Genomic DNA, 9,087 nt, shown 5'->3' with positions numbered 1-9,087 from the left:
TGATGGACGAATGATGAAGGCCTAAGTGGGTTTGGAATTTTTCTCAAAACTAAGATCGGCGTTGTACGTGTAGTTCCCAACCTAACAATTGGCCAACAAGCAAATTTGAATCAAAAGATAGTCACAATCAAAATACAATAACCGGGAGTTTAAAATTCCAGGTCGTATCCCTAGGAGTTGCAATTGAATGTCATTATTTGCTATAAGGGAGTAAGGGGGATTGATTGAAAGAGGCAAGAAATTTAAAGTACAAGAAATTAAATGAGCATGTAAGGACTTACATGGCAAGAAAGTAAAATTGGTGTCAAGAAATTAAAACTCAAGCAATTAAAAGCAACGCAATTGGAAATTAAATGACAAGAAGAACTCTTGGCAAGAATCGGATAATTAGGGCTTGCTATCATAGTTGTGGACCACAAACATGGTAATTATGTGTTGATTAATCCCAATTAGTCAATCCTACATCGAGGATAAGTCAACTAGGCATAATTAATCTCAATCCCTAAGTCCTAAGTCAACACTATTTATGGGTTACTTAGAGTCAAGGAAAACCAAATTAATTAACAACCCCCACACAATGTGAAATGGACATCCACCATTCAAGTTCACCCAAACCACACAATTTTCCAACCAAGGGTGAGAAAAACTAGGCTAAAACCAACCCAAGCATTTTATCAAACACTTGGGAGGCATGAAAATAAAGCATGACAAAATAACAAGAAATAATAAATGCTACATCTACCAAAAGCAAGAAAAGTAAGATAACAACTCAATTAAACAATAAAGTGGCATGAAACATAAAATTGCATTAAATGTAAATTAAAGTAACAAGAGTGCAAATATATAAAAATGTCAAGAATGGAGAAAATGACAAGATAAAGTAATGAAATTAAGACAAGAAAACAAGGAAAGGTAGAAGAAACTAGATTAAAACAAGAATTAAAAAGGAAAATTAGAAAGGAAATAAACTAAGAACCCTAATTTCTAGAGAGAAGGGGGAGCTTCTGTCTCTAGAAAATAACCTACATAATGCTAAACTAAACCTAATTTCTCCCCACTTCACATGGAAAGAGGCCTTCTTTGATATAGGAAGAATCAGCTTCAGAAAGTCCAAAAACTGGGCTCCGGAGGCCTAGAAATCGCCCCCAGCGATTTGCATTAAGTGAGTCACGTGCTGGGACTTGTGCGTACGCATAGACGTGTGCATACGCACACTTGCTGCTTTCCTCTCGTGCGTACGCACACATGGCTTTGTCGTTTTGGTGCATACGCACAGTGAGTTGTGCACACGCACACTCCAATGTGTGCTTCTCCTTTGTTTTCTTCATATTTTCTCCCTTTATACATGCTTCTCTTCCACTCTTATCAAGCCATTCCAACCTATTACACCTGAAATCACTCATCAAACCATCAAGGTATCGAATGTGATAAAAGTGGGATAAAAGTGATTAAAATAAGCACAAAATAGCATGTTTTCACAATTAAGCTCAATTAAGGGAGAGAACACAAAATTATGCTATTTGGATCAATAAATGTGGGTTTAAGTGATGAAATTCACTTAAATGAAACCAAAATATATCGTCAAATATGGATTCATCAATTCCCCCACACTTAAACAATAGCATGTCCTCATGCTAATCACAATCAAAGGAGAAGGGTAAAGGGGAAAGCAATTTATTCAATACAACTAACTACATGCATGCAACTACACTAAATGCTATCTATCTATATGTACAATATGATTTCCTATGGAGTTTGGCAAGAACAAACAAGGGATTCCAATCAATCCAAAACAAACCTTAGGGCCAAGGCAAAGAGTCAATACACTATGATCAAAGTCCAAAGAATTGAATTGAGATATTCAAAACTAACCAACAAACAACTTGCAAGAAGATACAATATAGAGCAAAAGAATATAGAATTGAGCGATCGAACCCCTCACCGGATATGTATTCACTCAATTTGCTCAGTGTTTAGGGCTTAATCACTCAATTCTCTTTTAATCATGTTTCTCGAATATTTGCAAGTCATCTAACAATCAACAATTATTCGGTGCATGCATACAAATATCAAGAGGACTTATCCATGGGTTGTAATGGGGCTAGGGTCAAAGTAGGATGTATATGGTCAAGTGAGCTTGAAATTTGAATCATTGATTAACCTAAGCTTCCCACCTAACCTACAATAACATATTCAATTCTAATGCAAACCTAACTACCCATTCTTCACTTTTTCACACACTCATGCATTCTTTTACAATCACATTCCATATGTATTGATATTATTACTTTACTTTGGGGCATTTTTGTCCCCTTCTTATTGCTTTTCTCTTTTTTTTTTCAAACTAAAATATATACAAGAGCATCAATGCATATGGTTTAACATAATTTTTCATGAGTATGTACCCAATTTCCAATATTTTGACAAAAAAATAAGAAACGTCCTTTTATCCCAACTAATGTTCCCAAACTTTCCAAACTTGAATGATAAACACACTCATTAGCCTAAGCTAATCAAAGATCCAAACAAGGGACATTTCATTGTTTTCCTCTTTAACGCTTGTAATGTGCTAAAATTAAGAACAAATGGGTTCAGCATATGCTCAAAGTTGGCTAACAATGAAAGATAAAGGGTAGGCTATTTGGGTAAGTGAGCTCTTCGAAACAATGGCCTCAATCAACATGCATGCATACACAAAATAATGGACATATAGATTCATGAAAATCAAAGGTTACAATCATAAAAGGAGTTTATCACACAAGAACAAACTTTATGGTTGGAAATGTGCAACCATATAATTAAGGCTCAAATCTCACAAGGTTTGTTGTTCTAGCTCTTTTTTCATGTTCTATGAAAAAAGATACTTCAAGCAAGTTGAAAGAAAACAATTCCACTTCAATCAATGGTATGCCCTAAAAGGGATTTCATGAAAATTTCTAGTTGTTTTTACCAAACTTATTCAATCTAACATGCAACATGCAAGTATTTACTCCCATTGAACTATAAGCATTAAAGAAATATATACAAACAAACAAAACAAAAATGCAAATAAGAACAAAATTGCAAAAATTTGAGAAAAAGAACAAAAAGAATATTGCAAAGTGTCTAAGAAAAGGATTTTACCCCTCTCGAAGTTGGCAATCCTCCCCCACATTTAAATTGTGCACGGTCCTCCGTGCAAGCACATAATCCGGGGGATGAAGGACTTTGAGGCTCCACCTGTAGCTGGTGGGCTCTGGGAGTTCCGGTTGTTTTGTAAACAAATAAGCAACAATTGAGGCAAAGTAAGATGTGTGTGGTATGATAAAAAGCAATGTGTGTATTCTAAATGCGCGCACATTTAGAACGCAAACGTTGGTGGTGTAAAAACAACAACCACCTATTCAAAAGAAATAGCATGCATTCCTCAATTTAGTATCCTAGGTTGCAAGTGAAGATAAACTTAAGGCACAAGCAACCCTAGGTAACACAAAAGTGAATTGAGTTTTTGATATTGGTTATTGAAATTGTGAATGTGAAAGTGCAAAATTGGTATAGAATAGCACAATAAACAACAGCCAATCCATTAATGACTGAAAAACTACTTATTTATCATGACACATAATGCAATAGTCACATGGAAAAGTACTTGTTATAAAAAGTGATAAGCTTGATAAAAATCAAGTTAAATAACTCAAACAAATGCAAAGCATTAACAAGGAACAAGTACTGGACATGTGATGAATTTTGATATGAAAATCATGATGAGCAAGTAATTTCAATTCAATTCACTAAAGTAAAAGTGCACAATTCAAGATGCCAAACAAGGATAAAGTCTAATGCATATGGTAGCTACAACATATGAATCAAACTCACAATTCAATTAGGCAATCAAATTAAGGACTTAATGCTTAGTGCATACATTTATCAAACTTGAAACCAAATTCAAGCAAGAAGCAACTCAATCAACATCAACAAACATTTGCAACTTATTTACTTCACAAACAACTAAACTAAATCTAATATAATCACTAAAGTGAAAATGAAATGCAAACAAAATGGACAAGAACAAGCAGAAAATACGGTGAAAGGAGAAGAAGAGGGAGGAAGAGAAAAGAAGCATAATAGTGAGAAAACAGAGGAGTGCGTACGCACAGATACGTGTGTGATAAATGAGTGTTTTATAGTTGATCTAGAGTTTCTCAAAATGGAATTCCTTCGTTCGTAGTATAGTCCAAATCAACAATAAAATCTCACAATCAAAATTCAATCCAAAAGATGTCACAATTCAATACAAAATTAACCGAGAGTATTTCGACTCCCGGGTCGTTCTCCCTAGGAACTAGTGACAACAAGTGCATACATTTTTGGTTGTGGAAGGCAAAGGGGTTTTCAATGATTGAAAGCAACAAAAATAAAGAGATAAAAGAACTAGACAAAATTGCAATTAATAAAGCAATAAAGGAATAAAAGAACTATGTATGTAATATAAACAAGTAAGACTCAAAATTGATGGAAAAGTGGTTTAAAACATAAATGAAACCTTTGCTTGGAATGAGTTATGGAATCCCTTCCTTGCAATAACCACAACTATGATAATTATGATGGATTAATCTCACTAAGTCAACCCTTTACATCGAAGGATAAGTCAACTGAGCATAATTGTTATTAATCCACAAATCCTAGCTAGCTTACCAAATTAATTGGTAAAAAGCTAGCGTTAGTAGAAACAATAACAACTAACAACCCAAGAATTATCACTAAATATTGGACATTATGGCTCTAGGAATCCATACACTCATTTCCCCAAGCCAAGGGGTGGAAATCTACCCCATAACTAAGATTGGAATTTTATTAAACACATAGAGGGCATAAACATAAAACATGGCAAAATTGGGAAAATGGTAAAAGCTATGAACCATAAATGATCAAAAGCAACAAAAGAAACTCAACAAACATATAAAAGCCATGAAACATCAAATTAAACAACTAGAAATCCAAAATTGCAAAGGAAAGTAAATATTGACGAAGAAAATTAAAGTGTAAGGAAACGTAGAACAAGTAATGTAATAAAAGAGGAATTAAAGAAATAGCAAAATCCAAAAGCAAAACTTGAACTATAAAATTCTACAAACCCAAATTAAAACCGTAAGAGAGAATTTTCTACTCTATACTACTCCTACTCCTACTATGTGCTTTTCCTACTCAAAGATGGCTCCCTAAGCTAATGTCTTCATATGAGATGTTGCCCCCTTGATATAGCCTTTGATTTTAGCCTCAAGCCTTCAGAAATAGGCCAAAAAGAGCCCCAAAATGCAAGTGCACGTGCATTTTTAATGAAGGCATGCACTGGTACCTGTGCATACGCACAGATGTAAGTATTTCTGCACTTGTGCATATGCACAGGGAGTTGTGCGTACGCACACATGGCTGTGTGCTCTTCTTTTGTTTTCTTCATGTTTTCTCCCTTTGTTCATGCTTCCTTCCACTTTTGCCTTGCCAAACTTGCCTCTAGGACCTAAAATCATCAACAAATATGTCATGGCATTGAATGGTATAAAAGTGAGATTAAAATCACTAATTTAAGCTCAAAAATGCATGTTTTCACATTTAGGCACAATCTAGAGAGAAAACATAAAAGTATGCTATATAGGTGAATAAATGTGGGTTTATATGATGAAATCGACTCAAATTAAACCAAAATATATCGAAAAATATGGACTCATCAATTCTCCCACACTTAAACAGTAGCATGTCCTCATGCTAATCACATCCAAAGGAGAAGGATAAAAGGGCAAGCATCTTATTCAATTCATCAACCTACATGTATGTATACTATATACTATTTATATTTATCTATACTATCTATAGTTTCCTATTGATTTGGTGAGGACAAATAATCAAATTTCCAAGCAAGAGTATAAACATTTGGGGCAAAACAAAGAAGTAGCTCAATGTAAGCAAAATCTAGAGAATTGATTCAGGTTTCAAAATGAAGCAACTTGCAAGGATGCATGATAAGAAGTATGGAAACATAGAGTTGAGTGATCGAACCCTCACTAGGTGTGTATACACTCTCATCACTCAGTGTTTAGGGTCAATTCACTCAAATATCCTCTAATCATGCTTTCAAGGATTTTCTTTTCATCTAACAATCAACAAAGGTGTGATGTAAGAATGCGAGTATCATGAGGTCTTTAGAAGGTTGTAATGGGGTTTGGGGTAAGGGTAGGTGGTACACAAAATCGCGATACACAACTTCGTACAGCTGACCAGCAAGTGCACTGGGTCGTCCAAGTAATACCTTACGTGAGTAAGGGTCGATCCCACGGAGATTGTCGGTTTGAAGCAAGCTATGGTCATCTTGTAAATCTCAATCAGGCGGATTCAAATGGTTATGGGAGCTTTGATAATTAAAAGATAAATAAACATAAAATAAAGATAGAGATACTTATGTAATTCATTGGTGGAAATTTCAGATAAGCGTATGGAGATGCGTTATTCCTTCTGAATCTCTGCTTTCCTACTGTCTTTATTCAACCATTCATACTCCTTTCCATGGCAAGCTGTATGTTGGGGATCACCGTTGTCAATGGCTACCTCCCATCCTCTCAGTGAAAATGGTCCTCTACGATTTCTGTACGGCTAATCAACTGTCGGATTTCTCATCACGGATGAAAAATACCAGGCACAACTACCGCATGGTTAATCAGCTGTGGATTCCAATGATCTTTTTGCGTCTTGTCACAGTCATCCCTTCCCAGATCCTACTCGGAATACCACAGACAAGGTTTAGACTTTTCAGATCTCAGGAATGCTGCCAAATGGTTCTAGCCTATACCACAAAGGTTCTAATCTCAGATTCAGATGCCCTATTGTCAGAGGGGAAACGATGTGAATTATTGATTAGAAACCCAAGAGATACACACTCTAGCTTTTGCAGGTAGAACGGAAGTTATTGTCAGGCACGCGTTCATAAATTGAGAATGGTGATGAGTGTCACGAATCATCACATTCATCATGTTGAAGTGCGAGTGAATATCTTAGCATAAGAATAAGCTTGAATTGAATAGAAGAACAATAGTATTTTGCATTAATACTCGAGGAACAGCAGAGCTCCACACCTTAATCTATGGTGTGTAGAAACTCCATCGTTGAATATACATACGTTATGAAGGTCCAGGCATGGCCGAATGGCCAGCCTCCAAGTCCAAGGAAAAATGTTCCAAAGATGATCTAAGGATAATCCGAAGATGTCAAGATCCAAAGTTGTGAGTACAATAGTAAAAGGTTCTATTTATACTAGACTAGTTACTATGGTTTACAGAAATAAGTAAATGATGCAGAAATCCACTTCCGGGCCCACTTGGTGTGTGCTTGGACTGAGCATTGAAGCTTTCATGTGTAGAGACTTTTCTTGGAGTTAAACGCCAGTTTTTATGCCAATTTGGGCTTTTAACTGCTGCTTCTATCATGTTTCTGGCGTTTAACGCCAGAATAGGGCAAGAAATTGGCATTTGAACGCCAGTTTGCGTCATCAAAAATCGAACAAACATTGGACTATTATATATTGCTGGAAAGCCCAGAATGTCTAATTTCCAACGCAATTGAGAGTACGCCAATTGGGCTTCTGTAGCTCCCAAAAGTCCATTTCGAGTGCAAGGAGGTCAGAATCCAACAACATCTGCAGTCTTTTTCAGCCTCTGAATCAGATTTTTGCTCAGGTCCCTCAATTTCAGCCAGAAAATACCTGAAATAACAGAAAAACACACAAACTCATAGTAAAGTCCAGAAATGTAAATTTTGCTTAAAAACTAATAAAAATATACTAAAAAGTAGTTAGATCCTACTAAAAACTACCTAAAAACAATGCCAAAAAGCGTATAAATTATCCGCTCATCACAACACCAAACTTAAATTGTTGCTTGTCTCCAAGCAACTAAAAATCAAATAGGATAAAAAGAAGAGAATATACAATGAATCTCTCAATATCAGTCAAACTTGGTCCCAATAAGATGAGCGGGGCTAGTAGCTTTTTGCTTCTGAACAGTTTTGGCATCTCACTTTATCCTTTGAAATTCAGAATGATTGGCATCTATAGGAACTCAGAATTTTAGATAGTGTTATTGATTCTCATAGTTCAGTATGTTGATTCTTGAACACAGCTATTTTATGAGTCTTGGCCGTGGCCCTAAGCACTTTGTTTTCCAGTATTACCACCGGATACATAAATGCCACAGACACATAACTGGGTGAACCTTTTTAGATTGTGACTCAGCTTTGATAAAGTCCCCAGTTAGAGGTGTCCATAGTTCTTAAGCACACTCTTTTTGCTTTGGATCACGACTTTAACCACTCAGTCTCAAGCTTTTCACTTGGACCTTCATGACACAAGCACATAGTTAGGGACAGCTTGATTTAGCCGCTTAGGCCTGGATTTTATTTCCTTGGGCCCTCCTATCCATTAATGCTCAAAGCCTTAGATCCTCTTTACCCTTGCCTTTTGGTTTAAAGGGCTATTGGCTTTTTCTGCTTGCTTTTTCTTTTTCTTTTTTTTTTGCCATTTTTTTCATTGCTTTTTCTTGCTTCAAGAATCAATTTCATGATTTTTCAGATTATCAATAACATTTCTCTTTGTTCATCATTCTTTCAAGAGCCAACAATTTTAACATTCATAAACTTTACTATAAAAAATATGCACTGTTCAAGCATTCATTCAGAAAAAAAAAAGTATTGCCACCACATCAAAATAATTAAACTAATTTCAAGATAAAATTTGAAATCCAAGTACTTCTTGTTCTTTTGTAATTAGGCACATTTTTCATTTAAGAGAGGTGAAGGATTCATGGAGTTATTCATAACTTTAAGACATAGACACTAGACACTAATGATCATGTAATGAAGACACAAACATAGACAAACATAAAGCATCAAATTCGAAAAACAGAAAAATAAGAACAAGGAAATCAAAGAACGGGTCCACCTTAGTGATGGCGGCTAGTTCTTCCTCTTGAAGATCCAATGGAACGCCTGAGCTCCTCTATGTCTCTTCCTTGCCTTTGGTTCTCCTCCCTTATAGATCTTTGATCTTCTCTAATCTCATGGAGA

The sequence above is a fragment of the Arachis stenosperma genome, chromosome 5, assembly GCF_014773155.1.
Source record: "Arachis stenosperma cultivar V10309 chromosome 5, arast.V10309.gnm1.PFL2, whole genome shotgun sequence".
Classification (NCBI taxonomy): domain Eukaryota; kingdom Viridiplantae; phylum Streptophyta; class Magnoliopsida; order Fabales; family Fabaceae; genus Arachis; species Arachis stenosperma.
Note: the sequence above shows the minus strand (reverse complement) of the source record.